The sequence below is a fragment of the Rhipicephalus sanguineus genome, chromosome 1, assembly GCF_013339695.2.
Source record: "Rhipicephalus sanguineus isolate Rsan-2018 chromosome 1, BIME_Rsan_1.4, whole genome shotgun sequence".
NCBI lineage: Eukaryota > Metazoa > Arthropoda > Arachnida > Ixodida > Ixodidae > Rhipicephalus > Rhipicephalus sanguineus.
This window is the reverse complement of record NC_051176.1, coordinates 233797757-233818621: the sequence shown is the minus strand read 5'-3', so window position 1 is coordinate 233818621 and position 20865 is coordinate 233797757. Positions and strand designations below refer to the sequence as shown.

The following is a 20865-nucleotide window of genomic DNA, read 5'->3' as shown; positions in this document are numbered from 1 at the left end:
CAACGTCGCGTACATCCTTCTCCCGCCCCGCCTCCTCGTAATGTCGTCTCCACGCGACTCTTCCGTTCTCCACGGCGTCAACTCCTCTCTCCCTTCACTCCTTCCTTGTCCCATTCACCTCCTCTGTGTGCAACGTGGGGTGTCGCCTATCACACCCTACCCATTCCCTCCTCCTATCATAATCCCTACCTCTTTCTATCCACGGGAGAGGGCAGTAACTTGAAACACAAAAGCGTTTCTTTTGAGTAAGGACTCAGAGATGACCGTCGTCTGCGATGCGAGTTTGAAAACTGCCCATTTCTAACTTTCATTTCCCCAAAACAAAATGTATAGTTGTATAACAAAATCGAACAGCCATAACACATTCCCAACATGCACACACGGGTTAAAAAAAGCCATAAATACACTTTTTTTATGTACAGTGACAAATAAAAACAACAACATTGCTTTATTTTCTACGGAGCGCTGTTTGAAGAGAGGGTCAGCGCGCACCAAGGAGATATTTATATTTGTTTTGATTTATGCAGCGTCATTTCGCGTTTTTGCACTTGTGAAAACGTCGCACCTTTTACGTGCACCTCACAGTCAAAATAGCGCCTTCGTCTTCAAGTGAGCGCTCGTCACCCTCCAGCTTTCCCGACGACTCGCCGAGGGAGCTTCTGACGAATTTCACTAGCAAATGGCTGTATAAGCCTGAGACGGCCGCTCGAACAATGAAATGGCCGTCACATGAGGTACGGAAGGTTCACAAACCAAAACTAAATTCGAAACGCGCGCCGAACCGGACTATTTCGCGGAGCAGTACATGTGCAGTAGCTCCGCCCCCGTAGCCTTCCCTTCATTGCCAAGAAAAGTTGTCCTTGGGGGCGCTTTAGTTGTTTGACGGGTGCACGGTGCGCGCGGTTTGTGTGTGTGTGTGCCATGCTGTGTTCTGCAATGCTTCGTTACCACGTTTATCGATTATGCACGTTGGTTACTTGATTCAATGTCAAGTGTACCTTCCAAGACGATCTAGGTCCTAGTCTCGTGACTGAAGGCGAGTGCGGACGTACAGCAGCCTTTTGACAAGACTGTCGCCGAGTGTACGGTACATTGTGGACTGTAAAGCTGAAGAGTGCACAGTGGATGCATGATTTTGGTAAGTTCTAGAATATTTCTGAATTACACAGCTAGGTTATTTCATTACATGACGTCTTTTACGCAGGAACCGAGTGTGATCGTCTGGGCGGTGTGTTCACTCTGCGGGGATGATGGCCAGAGGAAGGATGATAGACAGGTATGTTTTACGCTATGCTCAATGCTTTCTGTGCACTTTATACGGTTGTATGAAGCACTCACCATGTGCGTTCACTACCTACAACTGCAACGGGTGGATGAAGGCGCGTTGCTTTGCGCGATACTCCGCTCGCTTCTGTAACGCAAGCGTTTCTTGTCATGGCGCTCTTCTTCCTTGGCTGTTTTTCGATTCCAAGAATGCCTGTCGCTCGGCCCGCCCGCTTCCCGATGCTGCTTCTCTACTCGGGAACTGGTTGACCTTGGGGACGCCTGCGCGATGTATGTGTCGCAGGGAGGGCAACACTCGCCCTTTTGGGCGTAGGGGACCGGAGGGGGGAGGTGAGGTAGGAGGGAAGGACTGAGAGCATGGCTCTTTCCCGGAGAGGGGACGGGTCGCGACCGAGGAGAGAGAGAAAGTGGCCCGCTCTTGGCATTCCGCCGCTCAGAAGCGATCGTGAACCGAAGGAAGAATAATTTGCAAGATTTTTTGTATCCGAGTTGTGATTCTGTAAATAAACTTCTTAGCGTCGTCGAAAGTTATTGAAATCGACTACAGCTGTATACTGCACGAGATCATCGCCTGAAGCTACTTGTACGATGGCTTATCACTTCGGAAATAGAACTGCTTTAAACATAACGTTCATCGCCTAGCCTTCTCATGATGCAGGTACAAATGAAGTAACTTTTCAGGAAACTCAGTAATAATTGGCATGTAGTACGCGGGGAGGAAGATATAAAAACACGCTGCGGCTGCACATGCGCGCGCGGTGCTCTTCAGTGGCGTGTGTTTGTGGCTTTCTCCGCGACTACTGCACCGCGCTTGTTTTTGTTAGAAGTTAGTTGCACTATGGTTAGGATTTTAATCTGACTGTGCAAGGTCGTTGCTACGAGAAACGAACTTGCGTTGGGTGAACCCACTTGAAGATAATACAAGTCAGTGAATTAGGTTATATTCTGGTACTAACACCATGTGTACAGTAATTTGAAAGAGCACAAGATGTATATAATTATCAATTCTAGACAAATATGCCAGTTGCGTTTGGCAAGGTGCCCTTTGTTGCAATATTTGTGTTTGAGAAAAATGATGTCAAATATTTTTCCCGTCGTTATATTGTTTCCTGAAGCATACTGGTTTATATTAACAGAAGTTGTTGTAATGGTTAAGCAGCACTGTTCCAAGAGCTTTTTATCCACTGTGCTGGGGTGGCAAAAGCACACCTCAATTATGTGCTTATCTAAAGTTCATGTTTCTTTTGTGAGCTTTTCTTAAGGCAGCATGAAACTGAAAAAGCGCTCTTATTTGCAGGTTGTGCGACTAAGACGTAGCATTCATTGTGAGAGTGCTACTTTAATTTTATGAAGTAATTATTATGGGAAACGAATCTAAACTCTCATATGTAACTATGTGTGCAGAAGTTTAGAGAAGGCTGACAAAAGTGGTTAACGGTTTTTTTTATGGCTTGCAGAACTACAAATTCAAGCCGATATTCCAGGCATTGATTGGCTTTAACACGACTAGAATTACTTTCCTAAACGGCTCAAATTCATCATATAATACAATATGTAAAGCTCGGCATTATTGAGTGTGCACATGGGCCACACATACTCTTATTTTATCAATTTATGCATTTTATATTGTGTAGCAGAGTTGATGTAATTTTCGTCATTTAAATGACCTATATCGTAATCTGCGTTCTCCAACCACATAGTGTTTACTAAGTACATAAGTTTCTGAAAGTTCGGCTTGCAATGGCACCATTACAGTTGTCTGCCATGAGCCGTTGCTCAGGTTATACTTGTTCTTATAGCGCAATCTGAGTCCATCATTCAAGGCCCTTGCTGGTATATAAACATAGACTTGCCTGAATACATTGTATGTATTGTGTGTGAGCTGTAAGGTCTGTGTGGTGCGCCAACTCATGAATGTTTTCTGGTATCCTTAACATATGTACCCGGTGATCCTACCTGTTCGTGGAACTGAAGCAGACGACAGCTTGCAGACGAAGATGGGAGCGTTCTACCTGTGAGCCTGGTCGAGCTTATATTTTATGGTAGGCATTTGTTTCAATCTTTACAAAAAGCTTCGACATGTTGCGCCTGCTCATGAACCTATTGCAACTTTTTTGAGGGAATTCTAAGATCAAAGAAACAAGACCCTAGACGTAACTCCATTAATGTATACTTGATGCAGGACTTGACCTTCTGTGTTGTTTTCCTGTTTTCTTACAGGATTTGCTGAAAGTTTCTATTGGAAATGCGATATAAGATGCAATTTTGACTAACTCTAACTTCACAAAAGTGCTTTTTGTCAACTACCTGCACGGGGCCTTGGCAGTACATCTAAGTGTTCTAAGGTGCACGATGTGTTGGAAAAAGTTTTCTTTGCAACTCTTATATATTTACTGCGATCTTTCGTGCAGGATACACATGCATGGATACACATACATGGATTCCCTACAAGGACCCTGCGCATCAAAAGCAATCTGTCATCAATGTTAAGTAGACAGATTAAACGAAACGAAGATATGACAGGTGTACACCATATTTTTCTTTCATTTAACCTCTGCATGTTTCCCAGTCAATAAATGTTTTTATCCATTTTCTTTTGTTGAGAAATGTCTTTGTACAGCACAAGTGTCGTAGAAGGTGCATACATGCACTTTTGTATGATGCTTGGCTGCATGTGTATCAACCAGCAAACACATTGTCAGGCACAACTAATATGTGATTCCGTACCATCATCCGGACATATCATAAATCTTATCATGCACTGTAATAGTTCTGTTTCAGGAATGTTATGAATGTCATTGGCCACGAAGCACAAGCTTGGCCGAGGGTCATTGCAAACAGGATGTTTCATACTCACAAGAAAGTCACTCATACGGACACATTAGAATGACGGTGGCCAATATGTTTTTGAATGACATTATGAGTACATTAAAACAATTCTGAAGAAATACATTAGAGAATCAAATGAGTGTTGATGTCAAAGGTCGTTTCATGCTCACTAGACTATCACATGTTAATACGCATCGGACTATCACATGTTAATCCGCATCAGACTATCACATGTTAATACGCATCAGAATGATCGGCCAATATGTTTTTGAATGGCATTTCAAATACATTACAAAATTCTAAAGGGACACATTAGAGCGTCAAATGACTGAAATGTCAGAAGTCATTAGACTTTCTTTTTGAACTCGTCTCACATTTTCATAAGGGCATGGCCCGCAGGGAGCGTTAGGCCACGTTGGGGCAACTCGTTTCCAAAGGGTACGAACTGATTCGCTCGATCCCCTCGGTTAAATGCACGCGAACGTGGTCGAGTGGATTCGGGCAGACCGCCCCCGCTACTGTGAAGTTCACAAGCGACGACCCTCTTCCCCATTTACATTTCTATTTTACCGCTATATCCCGTTTGAGCCACGATGATAAGAGAATCAGCAATCGAAAAAAAGAACACGAAAGAAACAAAGAGGCGTACGACACTGTTGGCAACATCGCCGCTTCCGTAGTCCGCCAACCGAGCGAGGCAGAGGGAGGACTCAGCCCGTTGCCTACAAATCGCCGCTGTGACGCCCGTGAGTTGCAGGCACGAGGGCCAAGCGCTGGCGAGCTCGCAATCTGGCAGGCGCGCAGGTGACTTTCGGGAAATGGGAGCGCTTTATCGTGACACATGCCCGCAACGTGGAGCCCGCCTGGGGTTGGGAGTTACTTAATTCCTGAGAACAGGTCCAAGGCATTCGCTGGAGTGGGTTAGCGTTCAAATTAAGAATCCACGTCCATTTCGCGGAACGTATTAAAACATAATTAACCGTCTTTGTTCTGAGCGGAGAAAGTGTTTTTCTTGTTGGCGCCTGGGGAGTAAAAGGAGGGCGCCTGCCAGTAGCGTGGCGTCCCCGTTGATGCAGGTCGTCGCCTGCCGCCAAGTTCAGTGTCGGTCGCATTGGCACATGCGGGTCGCGAAGCTGCGAGAGAGTCCTTCTTCACTTTGCGTAGCTATCTCGCCGCTCGTGCAAAGATTAAAATGAAAAGGGGTGGCCAAAAGCCGTTGCGCCACGGTAGCCCCACCCCGCGGCGCGTTTCGGGGCCAGGCGCCACAGCCGAGGGCCTTTCGGAGGGGGCCCGGGCGCCGAGCCGGCAGCGGCCCACTGTGCCGGTATCTCGGCCGTATCTGGGGCCTCCTATTGAGAACGTGGCTGGGCGGGAGAAAGCGCGCGCGAGGGAAAAGTGTGCCAAGGCTCCGGCGCCCGGAAAGGACAATGGCTTCGGGACGACCCGGTCATGACTCGGCCGCTCGCCGCCGTCGCTTGACCTCCTGTTCCGCCGCCAGGAAACGGGGCCCCGTTCCTCTTGAATGCTGAGCAGGCCTCGATCGGCGGCCGTCGAACCCGGGCGCCCCGAGTGGTCAGCGCCCGGGGCGCGCGACTTCGACCTAACGGCGCGTTCGCGATTGATCGTTGGTTTCGGTTTGAGGCAACAACCAGCTTAGTTCCTTCAGTGTGCACCCGCGGGTGTTTACACTGCGTTTACACTACCTTTCCCGTCCCGAGAGATCTCGACAGCAATTCGGTGTCATATTAACGCTATCATGGCGTGTACCGGGCTGTGTGGTTACAGAAATGGCGCTCCTCTTGCGGTTCCACCCGCATTGAATGGAAGCTCACTTAACCACTGATCACGTTCTGTGCCAGAAACCTTCGTGCTCCTAGGGGATATTCAAGGAGGCCTTTTTTTGTCAACAAATATATTGTCTTCTAAAGATGGTCAGCCAGAGCTCGACTTGATGCATCGCTGCCTGAAAGGAAAAATACAGGACGCAGACCGAGGATGGAGTGGGGAGCTTCTATACTTGATTTGATGCGTGGTTGCTCATCGGTCCATGCATTCTGCATTCCAATAGGATTCAGGAATGGGTCAACAGGAATGGGTCGTCTTGCACAGCTGCCGGAAGTATCAGCCTCTCCAGGCGTGTCCTTAATAAGAGACGGTGCGAAGCATGAGCAACTACGTAGAGCGAGGCTCACACCTTCCTGCCTTCTCCCTAAGTAAACGCTAAATGAAGAAGCCACATGATATGTGACATGTGTACAGAGGACACGCAATGGACGCAGATAGAGGTCGTACATTTCAGGCAGAAGCTTCCCTGATGATATATACCAGCATGTAAGGAACGCATGAATTTCGCCATCTGAAAGCCTTAAGAACGCAACTTTTAGTGCACCTTCCTGAATATTTTGCAAGGGAATGTATATTATAACACGCAAGAAGGCATCAAGAGAATAATGTAGTGACTAACAGCAAAGTTATGTCGCTAAATAGAGCTTATTTGATTGACTCCTGTCCTTTTCACGGTCTTTTCTTCGGAGTGGTATATAGTAACAGACGCCTATATAAAACGAAATATAACACTTAGTGTGTGCTCAATGTTCCAATTAAGAGTTCGTTATTAACACTTATACTAAGCGGCCAATTTGTCACGACTTCTAAGCAAATACTCATAGAACTCAGAAGGTTCTATGGAACAAATTAAAATTAGAGATAGAAGAAATAGTAGAGAAGGAAAGGCAGGGAGGTTAACCAGTTTAGGAAAACAGCTTTGCTACCCTACACATGGGAACAGGGTGGGGAGATTTAAAGATGGAAAGAGAGAGAGAAAGATAGCACATGACACAGCACACACAGAGTCAGTCACAGTCGGTCACTCTTGTGTGGTACGCGACATTTCTGTCACAGCCGCTTGTCCAAGTTCGTCTCTCTTAAAAACCTCAGCGGTGCCTTCGTCGCCTTCTGCTGCGATGTCTTCTGTTGACGACATACAACAATTGTTTCAACAGACATTTGTCTACTGTCAAAGTGCGCTAGAACGGACGCCAGTGACTGTCTCCGAACATTATATACCGGACAGTCACAAAGGATGTGGTGTAGCGTCTCCTCGCAACGACAGGCATCGCAAAGAGCGTTGCCGGCCATTCCAATGCGAAAGGAATAGGATTTCGTAAATGACACCCCTAGCCATAAGCGACAAAGCAGTGTGGCCTCTCTTCGGCGGAGTCCAGTTGGCATACAGAGATGCATCAAAGATGACAGGTGACGTTCACGATTGGTCCGGTTGGTTTGGCTGCTTGGTGGGCACCATAGAGCGAGCGTGATCTCCTGTGCAAGCCCTCGAAGACTGCTGGCAGCGTCAGACCTTGAAAGTGACATGGTATCTTCCTGTGTGCTTTCAAGAGCTGCCCGAGCGGCATTATCGGCGTGTTCGTTCCCTATGACGCCACAGTGACTTGGCAGCCACTGAAACGTCACGTGGTGCCCTTTCTCACAAGAACATATTAAAAATCAATTCGAAATTTTTTGCCGCGCAATTTCACACGAAGTAGACCAGCTCGCGACATCGACACCAATTTGGTTCCATTGTAAACAACCAACAACACCTACTTCACGAGTTTGTGTTGTCCGCCATGCTGCTTGCGGTCGCTCCCTCCCGCAGTTGTCAACGCGGTCCTCACGTGCACTCGGTGCCGCGCCCGGCGCGCGTGGCGATTGCGTCACTGTTTTGTGTGCTCACGTGGCCAGCTCTGTTTACACAATAACCCCGTTGGGTCCCGCCTATCTGGGCGCTCTCTGAAACCGAAACAGCAACTGAGCTCTATAAAAGACGTATCCCAATAATTAACCGTCGCGCGCTCGAGCAAACATGGTTTCCAGCCGTGATAAGCGGGGTCGTTAGCTACTTATTGCAAGAGAAAAAACAAGATGTAAAATTCTTGTGTCAGTACTCCTTTTTTGCCTAGTGTGCCGCAGTGCGCTCTTTTCTCCTGAAGATTTACAAAGACGCGCGACCGTCTCTTCGTGTCACGTTCGGCACAGTTGTAATTCTGGTGAGGAAGGAGTAGCCATTTATGATTTCCACGCCAAGCCCCTCCAAGCCGCAGGCCAATGAAAGCGGGGTGACATAAAGAACAGTGACGTTCTCGGATGAACTCGTAAACACCTATACAGACAAAACGAATAGAAGGCGCCTTATACAGAAGAGACATAGCGTGAGAGCGAACACTTACGGAAGTTCTTTTGGAAGATCTGTTGCCTTACTGAGGACAGACTTTGCCAGATCTGGACAGATGTGTTGGACAGATCTGTGTTGGACAGACTTTGGACAGGTCTGTTGCCTTACTGAGGACAGACCGCGATGGGCATGTATCAGTGCATTGTAATGACTGTGTTCCGACCTGTGTTCAATGAGTGCGTAGCTCTGCATAGGAACCTTGATAAAGATACGCGGGAAATTGTCGAGGCATGGTTGATTGCTAAAGATACCAATTGTGTCAGTGCGCCCTCTATTGTTCTTAGTGCTAAGGAAATCGCGTATTTGGATGATGCAGGCTTGCGCTTGTGATACGGTTTTGTGGTGATGATTGCGGTCTTTTCAGCGCTGTATAAGTACAACATGTTTCCGAAATAAAGATTCAGTTGCGAGTAGCGCACGTCCTGTCCTCTTTCTGTGGTCCCTGTCTTATCAGCGCTATGGCTTCAATGAACTTACTGAGGACTTTTGATGCGTTCAATAGACATTGCGTTGATATGTCACAAACTATCGGGCATTATTTTCTCAAGTATAGGTTGTGAATTGCGCCTGCGGCGATGTATTGCCAAATCAACCTGGTTTCGATTTCATACCTTGCGAATGACACTGGTAGATTCACTCTGTATAGGAGTTGACGACACACCTTTCACGTATGACCCATAAGCACTATTTTCTGACACCAGAAATAATTATTTTCACACCTAGGACAGCGCAACTCCGCAAAGGACGAAGGGGTCCACCACACGTCGACTGTATTTTGCTTTATAATGCAGTCACTCGTCCGCCTGAAAACGCACACCTATACGCACTTACAGACACACATACCGCGCGTGCGAGCGCACTACTTTTATGGCTGCAATCGCGGTGTTTCTTTTGTTCTCGTACATATGAACTGTCGTTATCGCACTATTATGCTGCCGGCTGGCTTGCATCAGATGCGATAGGACATAGCAGTCGATTACGTCGCAAAATGCCCAACCTCGTGACTGCGCAATTCTATAAATATATTAGTGAACTCTCTGTTACACTTGAACAACAACAAAAGAAAAACCCTAGGAGCGTCGATTGCTTGAGTGATGAACCAGTAGGTGCCACACTGCCAGGTTGTTTTTCGCTGGTGCGAGGAGATATGCAAGCGACGGTCCCGTGTTTGGCAGCGAAATACTAAATAACTGAAAGGTCATGCTTCACCTGTCATCATCCTTCATTCATTTAAGAATTTATTTTGTGGAGAAGCCGGTGGCATGTGCACTTAACCTGTTGCGAACATTTTCTACTCCGGAATCAATAAATAAAGGCTGGATACTGAAATCAATATGTCAGGTTCATAGTGATCTTTGTCCAACGCAACCACAAGAATCGAGGCCACTGCAGGCGATAAATATATATAAAAAAAGCTGCACCATGTCTGAAAGCCTAAACTAGACAGAGATCAAAGCTAGTTTTTTCGAGTAAACAAGAGGGTCGTCTTAGAGAAGCATCAATTTTCCCCACCGCGGCGTCATCGTCTCGGCTTTTATTTTTCAGCTGTTCCGTGCACTTTATAGAGCACGGTGGCCGAGGTCAACATCGGTTCTAAACAAATCCCCCCCCCCTTTTTTTTTCGCGCTCTGAAAGCTATTTTGCCGAAAGGCGAAAAATAAGCCGCAACTTCGCGCACTTCTGAGCCAGCTGTCTAGGTAGACTCGGAGGCTTAGAATTTTATCTCTGTGCATCCGGCGATACAGCGGCCGGCCAGAAACCGTCATCCTCTTTAAAAAAAGAAAAAAAAAGAAAAAAAAAGAAGAAAGAAAAACCATTTGATCTCTTTGCATGCGTTAAGTCCGTCGATCTCTTTGAAAACGCTAAGTGTCGCCGCACTTCAGAGTTGTCCGACCGAGTGCACTTTATTCAAGATTATCTTGCCCGGCTACCATCTTGCTTTGCTTTCGAGGCCTGAAAATGTACCCCTCGTTCAAGAGCCAGGGAGCAGCACGTGCCATATTTGTGCGCGGCAACATCTCCTTGTTTATCATGCCGACAAACTATAACGGAAAGAAAACAGCGCAAAAAGACGGGGCACACGAGAAAAGGGAACCACAAACAAATTATGGAGGCTTTGGAAACGGCTAGGCTGGGCAGCGTGTGCGTGAGCAGGCCTTCAGTTGCCTTAACAGGAAAGGAAATTGATTATCTATCTGGTGGCAGTACGCAAAATGTGCATGGGTTACTGAGATGATAGCGATAGGTTGTTTATCTTATCACTGTCCCTTCTTTCCATCGTTTTGCACTGCGCTAGCATATATTGCGTGGCGTTGACGATTAAAGATTTGTCATCGCTGCTGTTTGTAGTCCCTTTTCCCTTGTGCTCCGTCTTTTGCGCTGTTTTCTTTCAGCTATGTCGTACCAACACGCCCCAGCATCCACTTTAGTGACAAAATATAAATCATTATTAATTCATTTTTTTTATTACCGGCAAATTCGGACGAAGGGCGGATATAAAGAAAACGGAGGCGGAGTGGGGCCAGGGGGTGCGAAATAGTTCCGCTTTCAGACGCCTTCGAAGTCAAAACAACTCTGATCTGCCATTGAGATTGCTTTAGCATAGTCTACGTGTATTAAGTACTTTTTTATGACCAATTTATCCAGCTGTGGTTTCGTTGCATCGGCCTTTAATAAGTTGCCGTAAGGTCACCCTAATTTTTTCGGCAACTAGCACTATACAAAGTAAAATTCAGATGAATGAAGCGTCAAGAAAAAAAAATGCTTGCGCCCGTGCTATCCAGACGCTTCCAAATTGCGTAATTGTTCTCACTCTAATCAACCCCTGAAGTTGTTCGTGGGAATTATTGCCTACTAATGAAAACGTTCAATTATAGCGGCTGGTTTCTTGTGAAATACAAGCTTGAGTTAGACCCTGAAGTTATAAAAAAATATGTATAACGAATGACCAATATAGCGCTACAATTTTTAAATAAGAATGTGTCACCAACTAGCCCCGCAACGTGTTTTATTGAATGACGAAGATCCAGCCCTCCAAGGCGTTGAAGCACGACATTTATAGGTTCACAACTACGCGAGGGAGAAAAAAAAAAGGTGTCGGACAAAATGAATTTGTTTTGCGTGACTGTACAAATAAACGGCGAACATGACATTTTCGAAAATAACACGACGAATAAGTTAGCTACTTCGCATAAACTGTAACAGTACAGTTATTTTTGTTCATGCACGTTTACGCGTGAAAAGCGACAGCAGCAAAAAAAAAAAAAAAAGCGCTTCATGCATCTGCCAATTGCATCTGCAGCCGTAGGTCGCAGCAAAGGCACGTTTCTTACACAAAACACATGTGATGTCTCGTAGAACGACATGAAAGATAACAAAGTGGGATTTGGAGCGCACAAAAGCACCTAATAATAGGCGTTTTTCATACAGCTACGATGAAGCAAAAGCCACAATGCACCGGCGCCCTATGCACGAAAACAATGATATAATCTCCAATGGAAGTTCCAAGCGGTTTTGTAATGCGGATAAATAATTGGCTTCTCGAACATAATGGACTTAGCTTAATTTTTAGAGCTATTGCATAAACGGTAAAGTCTAAATTGCAGTGTACCCTGTCTAGAATTGCCATTGCTTACTTTTGATATTAACGGCAAACTCATCCGTTAGATGAGTTCGCTTTAGATTACCCATTCACGTTATTCTTTTTTTTTCAGTGGCGTGGTTTTTCTGCGGCACTATATGATTCGTAAACTTGGCACTTACGTTTTATATAATTTGCAGACTTTCAACGCTTTTCGTGGAGCACTTGAGGTCATAAATAAAAGGTCTGCTCTTACCATCATAACGTAGCGCGTATTTCCAGCTTGAATAAAAACCCACACATTTCCTACAATTTTTTACGTACAGCACCTGGCTAGAAAACGAAGTCGACGAGCGCTACTGTTCGAATAGAGAAATCGTAACTGGCCATGATATCCCTCTCCATACACTGCGCAGTCGTGACCGATGAGCCAAGCGAAGAAGAGACCCGCATTAAACGAGCTCGTACAACGAACAGACTCTCAGGCACCAGCTACACGATGTTTGAAAACAACGATCTGTCAGGTTAACTTGGAACGCAAGGCGAAGCCGGCGTGCACTTTGCGCTGGAAGCCGACTTCACACATGTGCGCATGCCCTCCTCCTCACCCGCTGCAAAGGTGCACAGAATGGCCGCTCCTTTTGCCGAGAACTCTCGTGAACTCGACATTTCAAACGGCGTCAGCTATGCTCGTGTCAAAAATGATGCGACTAAAACAAGTTAGGAACGCAAAACGGCAGAAAAATAAAACGCTTCTGACTAAACTCGTCGCACATATGGGAATAAATTAACGAGGTTGCTGAACCGCTGCTGTGTGTTTATTTGGCGAGCTTAATAATAATAATAATCCTTGGGGTTTAACGTATCAAAACTACGACATGATCGACGCCGTAGTGGAGGGCTCCGGAAATTTCGACCACCTGGGATTGCACCTCAAGCATGCATCTAAATCTAAGTACACGGGCATCAAGAATTTTCGCCTCCATCGAAAATGCGGCCGCCGCGGCCGGGATTCGATCTCGCGACCTTCGGGTCAGCAGTCGAACACCATAACCACTACACCACCGTGACGGGTTATATTTGGGCAGCTTTAGAGGTTTTAATGTGTGGACTGATAGTACTGTGCAGAGCGAATGTCTCATAAAATGTGTTTGTTGTTGTTCATCACCCAATTTTTAGTGGTTCAAGCGTCCTTTCTTGCCATGTTAAGCGTAGGCAAAGTTAGTTAGTTAGTTAGTTAGTTAGTTAGTTAGTTAGTTAGTTAGTTAGTTAGTTAGTTAGTTAGTTAGTTAGTTAGTTAGTTAGTTAGTTAGTTAGTTAGTTAGTTAGTTAGTTAGTTAGTTAGTTAGTTAGTTAGTTAGTTAGTTAGTTAGTTAGTTAGTTAGTTACACTTCACATACATCGCCATACAGCATTTCGTAGGGGGAGGTGGATATGCGTCAAAACACAACACAATTAGCAATAGATACAACAATACACAACATATTTCAAAGAAAACCAATAACGCGCGAATTATATTGAATTATACAAAGTACAAAAAAACATCACAATAATAGATTTTAAACATCAGAACGATTCGGGCTAATAAAGCCTTCTTATTGACAGTAATAATGTGGGCGTTGTCACAGGGAAGAAAAAAAAGTTCACTATTAGTTTCATTCACGATATCGTCTGAGAGACGGTTTCATTCCAGTATTGTTTTTACAAATAAGGAACCGCCAAAAGTGTGCGTTTTGTACGGTTATTCTAATATCTTCCGTGAATTATCTCGTCGAATTGAGACGTACGTCGGCGCTAAGAGATATTCATGGGGATTAATGGCATTTCCATTGTAGTAAATACTATGAAGAAATTTAAGCCGCAGTTTCTGCCTTCTTAACCTTAGTGGCTCCCATCTGAATGTTTGTTTTATTTCTGTAACACTTGCAAGGGAATTATAGTTGTTACTTACAAATCTAGCAGCTTGATAGTGAACTTTTTCCAGTTTGTCGATTAAGTATTGCTGATGAGGATCCCGGATTACACAAGCATAATCTAAAATGGATCTTACATACACGATGTAGAGTGTTTATTTAACGGTTTGTGAAGCTTACTTAACATTCTTACGTATAAAATATAACATTCTACCTGCCTTTGTCACGGTCATTTTTATGTGCCTAGTCCACTTAAAATTGTCGTATAAATGGACGTCCAAATGCTCATAATGAGACTCATCACTAATTATTTAATTCTTAATGTCGCAGCTTCTTTCTAACTTATGAATCCGGACGTTTAGAATCATTTTCCAATTTTGACACCACACTGATAGTCTGCACAAATCGATTTGCAAAGTTTCGGCATCCTTACGTGATTTAATTTCCCTAAGCACTACGCAGTCATTAGCGAATAATTTAACTGACGTTTCGATCTAAAAAGACAGGGTGTGCAAACACGGACACAAGAAAGAAGTCACGACACCACAAGCGCCGACTAACAACTGAAGAGACGCACAATGGCGGAAAAGAAAGAAAGCACAAAAAACTTATCTGCGCATGTCCATGCAATAGGCGAACCCATCAGTCCGGCACGTGTGGGGTTTTGATTGATGGTATAAATACAGAAGCTAAGCAGGATAGTTCAAATGTGAATGCCAGAAAGCCCACCTATAGGAAAATGCGGCGCGTATACTCTTGCAACGCACCATGCATGTATGTATGTATGTATGTATGTATGTATGTATGTATGTATGTATGTATGTATGTATGTATGTATGTATGTATGTATGTATGTGTGTGTGTGTGTGTATGTGTGTATGTGTGTGTGTATGTATGTATGTATGTATGTATGTATGTATGTATGTATGTATGTATGTATGTATGTATGTATGTATGTATGTTCCAGGTACTTGAAGCGAGCGGTTGTGAAAAGTGTTAGGTGGCCAGTCAAAAGAGTTGTCGACACGTCCGGAAACGTTAAAGGGACTTTTCGCGCGTCAGCCAGGGTCGTCAGCGAATTGAGTGTTGCTTGTCCCAGATGCATGCTGAGACTACGTGCTCGCAGCGGGTGGAGTCGGTAGATATTTTTCACAATATGTCACAGACTTTTTGTGAAAAAAAAAATGGCTGAACAAGGACATTGTCGAATTAGGGCGCAACGAATGTGGCGTATAATCCGTTTGATACTTATTTAGCGTGCAACGACGGGGAAGCTGCGCAATAAGTTCTGTTACCACAATTCGTAACTGCGCGCGTTTCATGATCAGTTTTCGTGGTTGCACGGCTGCACGACAGATCGACCGTCGCGCGACGCGAACTCCCAAATGTGGACTCCTCCGTTCTGGAAACTTAGAGCACTTCGCTCACGGCCCGGAAGCTACTAGAGCGATTAGGGCTGCGCACCGAGTACGAGCTTCCTGAGCGTATTACTGTGTTCCTCCTTTGTGCGTTGCGGTGGAGTACGGGCAGAGCTTGGAGCGTTTTGCGTGCTGATCGCCGCTGCAATTTGCGCAATCCGAACCAAGACTGTAAAGACAAATAAGCGCTGTTCCTGCTTTCATGAGTTTGATGAACAATTGAAAAAAACTGAAAAAAACAACAACAAAGGTTACATGCTTTAATATGACAAAACTTGTTGCGGGTCTTGACGGCGAGATAGTTTGGGTTCAATGACACGGTCGCTTAAAATCCAACACCGCTTCACATGATCTATGGCACAAACGCCTTAGCTGCAAACTGTTGGCACTAGTGTTCTGGTTGACTCACTCTCCACAATCCGGTTGCAGGGCGGGGCGGACACTGCGCGAGTCCGACGTTATACAAGAGACGTTAACTTGACACACATGGCGTTGTGTTCCCATACCAAGTGTGTCACGTAGCTCCTGCTGCCACTCGCGTGTGACGTTTCACTGGCAAGCGACGAACAGGTGCGACAGCACATAGAGCTTCCTGCAGAAATTGCTGCAGCGAACTCTGGCGCCAGTGTATATACGGACAGCTGCAAAGCATGGTAGTTCAGCTGCAGCATGGGAATGATGGGTAGCTCATGGATTCGCCTAAACTTCGTCCTGCTGGCTAAAAACGGCTTTTGTGGCTTGTAAAATGGATGGGCTTTTAAAAAAAGTATTGCGCTACAAACGCAACATTTCCGCTGCTTTAGTCTATAAAGCATATTAATTACGCCTTCGAGCTTTTCGGCGCACTTGCGTGATGGCTCGTTTAAATGTCGGAATTGAAACGGTACATTATTTAAACACGTCAAAGAGAACAAGATACCGCTGAGAGAAAAGGACAATAGTTTCTGCAGGAGGCACAATTCAGAAAGCTTCACATTAATATACGCGTCCAATGAATCCCGTTAAAGCGGCGTCCACGCCTTTTCGCCGGTAAATACGCAGTTCACCGCGTACGTCCCATCTCTGTTCTGTAACACAAAACATGTCTCGCGGTTGTAGAAACATGCGCGAACCTCTCACGAAAGGTCCAGTTTACTAACTTATACGAGCTGGTACAAGCTTAAGATTTTAAGACCTCTTTGTATTTCGTCTAATGTTCGTACGTAATGAGTGCCTACTTACTGCCGTATCTTTAAACCTCACGACGCCAGGCAATCGTACGCGGAACTGTGGTGCCGGGTAAAAAAAAAAAAAAAGGTAGTACTAAAGAAAACACCACAACTTACCAGGAAGCTTCAGCACAATTAAGAGTTCCTATATAAATAGCTGGGAATGCGGAAATCGTTTTTCCCAGAAACCGTGGCACCGATTTTGACGACGCTTGTGGGCGTCATCGTCAAATACGTTAAGTATAATGATTATAGAAAGCGGAATTCTTATTTAGACTGTGAACGTTTCTTTTCTTTTTTCTTTCAAAAGGTTTGCAAATCGCGAAATATTGAAGAAAAGATAAACGTTTCCAGTTTACAATTCTGCAACACTGAAATAAAACATATCGCAATTAAGTGAACTACACGTAATTGTACATCTAGAGCGGACAAGACTGACGTATCGTACACCGCTCTATCGTACACCACGGATATGCCGACATACACGCCATACACGGCATACACGCATACACGCCAAGCCAAAAACCATACAGCACTTTGCCGAACCGCGTCTGACCATCGCGAGCCAACGTAGCGCGGCCAGCAAGGTAGTTTTCTTAGGAACAGAACGCCCGCACCAGGTAGCCCTCGTCACGCAGTAAACAGGATCGCCGGACACCACAGCGGCTCACGTTCGCGTAGCATGCGCGTGACGTCACTCCGTAACGACGTCATGCGGCTGACGTCACTCTGGCACCTCGTCGGAGCGCGCGTTTTGGGTTTCAGGCACGCATAGGACGGCATTGCACTTCCGTGCTGCAAAGAAAACAGAGCGGGCGAGAACCTGTTTTCACTGCGCCGCAAGGTTGTCTAGCCTGCGCGGATCCTCTCATAGCGGTGCAGCACTCGCGTCAGCGAGCGGTAGCGGTACGGTGCAGTGCACGCGAGGAGGGCGGCCGCGTCCGCCAGCGTCCGCGGAAGGAAACACGGTCGCTCGCGGAACCGGCAGATCAGGCGTCCCTTTCTCCGGATGCGGCGAGCGAAAGTCGACCTTCGCCGGCGCTCTTCCTGCGTCTCGACGATGCGCCTTGGAAACGCTGCCGTTTTTTGGCTGTCTTGCGCGTGCATTGAACACCGATCCCCTTGGGCCACTGTGTATGTTGTGTGTTCTAGCTAACTGTTTATCTCTTCTATTTCTTACTCTTTCTTCTCTACTCTTTCTGTTATTACCCCTACCCCACGTGTAGGGTAGCCAAGCGAGTCAGAGCTTGGTTAACCTCCCTGCCCTTCCTATTCGTTTCTCTCTCTCTCTCATGGTCTCTAAATAAGTAAATTCCAGTTAATCGAAAACGTGCTTTGAAAGAACAGTTATCCTAGCGGCTGATTTAAAACACCTTACCAGAATTGCCCAATAATGTAGAGACGGATTGCTTGAAATTGTGCAACTGCGCCCCCAGTGTTACGTTTATGCGAGTTCAGCGGCACGGTGGAAACATTTTTTTTTCTTTTTTTTTTAAGTTCGTCCGGCTCACATGTCACTTACCTATCTAGTCGCTAAAGCAGACAGGTGTAAGGCATACGGCATGTCTGCTCAGGGTCATGACCTTGGTGTTCACAGATTAAAATTCGGGGACAAATATTCGTGCGTATACTTATAATCATGCGTTTTTTTTTTTGGGTGCGTGCACGAGTACACGAGTTTGCTGTGTGAGTTTGTTCGCAGCTCCGCATAGGTTGTCTCTATATATTTTTTATCCCTTGAACATCTCGCGGGCCATACAATGTCATAACCATCACCACGTACAACTTTCTGATGTTGAAAAGTTGCTTGTACCTTGACGGCTGTATTATGTCCGACACGCAAAGCATGGTGTACAAACGTTCTACATTGTACGATTACATGACTTTCTTGATCCCACTCTAGAAGAAGCGAAAAATAAGCTATTCGCTCTTGTTCGTGAGGATTACACCGCAAGAATGACGCACAAAGAGATCACCGGGGCTTTATGAGTGGTGGTGGCTCTGCGCAAAAAAAAAAAAAAAAGAGCTTTTTTTTTTTCCTGACGCCCCTTGCACAGTGTCAGAAAATGGGGAATAACTGCCATGGTTCACCGAAGTTGTAATGATGATAGATGCCTTTCTAGCACCGTTTACAAGCGCCAAGATAAGTAATCCTTTTTGTTTGTTTGTTTGTTTGTTTGTTTGTTTGTTTGTTTGTTTGTTTGTTTGTTTGTTTGTTTGTTTGTTTGTTTGTTCCGGGCACGCAAGTGTCGTACAGAGCAGCTTTTGGAAGACTCCTCCAACAGTTCGAATTGACACTGGCTAAAGGATAAGTTGGTTCCAATGCTCCTATTACCCACGTCGTTCGTGTCGCGTGACGCTTGGATAACAGGGAAAACGGAAGCGCACAAAGTGCTCCCAATCCTGTCATTGTGTCACTTTCTGTCCGGTCAAAGGCAAGTCCTTCAGTGCCGTTTTAAGCTGGTCCAACAGCGACAACACTACAGCGCATGATCTTACTATCTTATGACATCGAGCGAACCAGAAGCGCTGTCTGATTCGGGGCAAGCATGGCAATATTTATATTGGCCTTGATGACCGGCGCGATATATGATGTCCTATACGCCAGATTAATTATTCCTATGCGGAACGAGTGCGCCTTCGTGAATGCAACTCCCACCCAGAGGAGGCATAATAACGTTGCATTGAAGCGGGAAATTTGTAATGGTATTTGAAGCTTCAAGGAAGGGTCAAGGGAATGTAAGTGATTCTTTTGAAAGCTATTGGGCGACCAATATGCGAGCATTCGTAAATATACAGGGCACACAAGCTGGCGTCTCCTAAACGAGGTTCCCTCGCAATGAAAGGCAGTAAGATGTCAGACAAATGGCTGAGTAAGAAAATCGGCATAAGTGTCTAAATGAACACGCATCACACAACTAAGAAGGAATCGCGTTGAATTCGATTGCGGGTAAAAACCGTTTGAATGCGCAGTGATAATTATCAACGCCCATACACGGAGTTTTACAACGCGTATTCTAAACTCAAGCCACGATCTCCCTTGCTTTATGATCGATGGATGGTGAGGCAGTGAAAGTGACGTCACTAAAGGCTTCCAAGCCCCCTAAATCCAAATTCGCCACTCTAAAAAAATCCAAATTCGTCATTCTGAAGAAACTGCCAGCGTTATGTTTTGGTACGTCTTTAAGCAGCTATGAAATCCACTGACGACAGGCTTCGATACATATATACAGTCGCGCACGAAGATCAATCGTCTCACCCTTTCACAGAAGCAGCCTGTTAGATTAACTTTTGTAACGGTCGCTCGGGTAAGAGCGATGCCGAGGAAATCGCGCATATAATTTACTAACTTTGAAAGAATCTTTAGCGCATTTCGTGAAACAACCTTTATGAACCCGCACCTGTGTGAGTGTGCCTTGCTGCAATACTGCAGTGAAGGATGGTGCTTCCCTGAAAGACAACCGCACTGTGTTCCTCAAGATCCCGTCGACCGATCCTTGGAGATAAAAGAGAATAGTGGCGAACATCACTCCCGTAAGAGAGAGAAAGAGAAGAGGAAGGCAGGCAGGTTAACCAGAAGGTAGTATCCGGTATGCTACCCTGCACTGGGGTTGGGGAATAGGGGGTTGAAAGAGAGAGAGAGAAAATAAATAATAAGGAAAAAAAACAACAACAGTAAGTATCGCCTACTACCATTGATGCGAATCAGTCATTGCACTCATAAACGTGCGCAGAGTTCCTCATCGGGGGGGGGGGGGGGGGGGCGAAGGTACACCTCCCGTGCTTACGCCTATGACTGCACAGTATGAAAACACTGAATTAATAAAAAAAATAATTAAAACAAGAAAGAAATAAAATTAATTCAACACCTGCTGCTCTAGCTGCATGGCGGCGGAGTTTCGAATTCGGGTAATAGTTTACGTCCTTGACGTCAAACGTCAAGACTTCAAGGTGATTACTAGCATAATTTTGCATCGTAGTTTCCATTTCCAAAGCCATACCGAGCACAAAAATCCCAAGAAACGAATTGCGCTGACAAACATCTTGAATGACTTTGAGGGGAAAACAAGAACTTGGGTTTGCTAGCGAAATAAATGCTTCTAATTAAAGAAATAAAGAAAAAACGAGGAAATAAAAAATGGGAATAAAATGGCGCATGCCAAGTGCGACGGAAAATACCACAAAAACCTGGCTGCATGGGGGGGTGAGAGGGGGGGGGGGGGGGTGAAGGGTGAATTAGAATATCTGTACGTACGAGATCGGCCAATTCCAAATGCTGCTGGGTATATTATTAATTACGTTATATTCTTTTTTTGTTGTTGTTGTCTCTACATAATGCTGCAGGAACTTTGCGGACTCATTGCCACACCTGGCATACAAAGGCATCTGCTGTGAAAAAAAA

At 45.4% G+C, this 20865-nt stretch overlaps 1 long non-coding RNA gene across 1 annotated transcript; it reads left to right on the top strand.

The window, feature by feature from the left end:
• The first annotated feature begins 307 nt into the window (after window positions 1–307).
• Window positions 308–3853, top strand: LOC125760347 (uncharacterized). The gene is made up of 3 exons (XR_007417898.1): window positions 308–1276; window positions 3262–3326; window positions 3696–3853. It is a non-coding gene; the product is annotated as an uncharacterized LOC125760347 (long non-coding RNA).
• Window positions 3854–20865: the final 17012 nt, after the last annotated feature.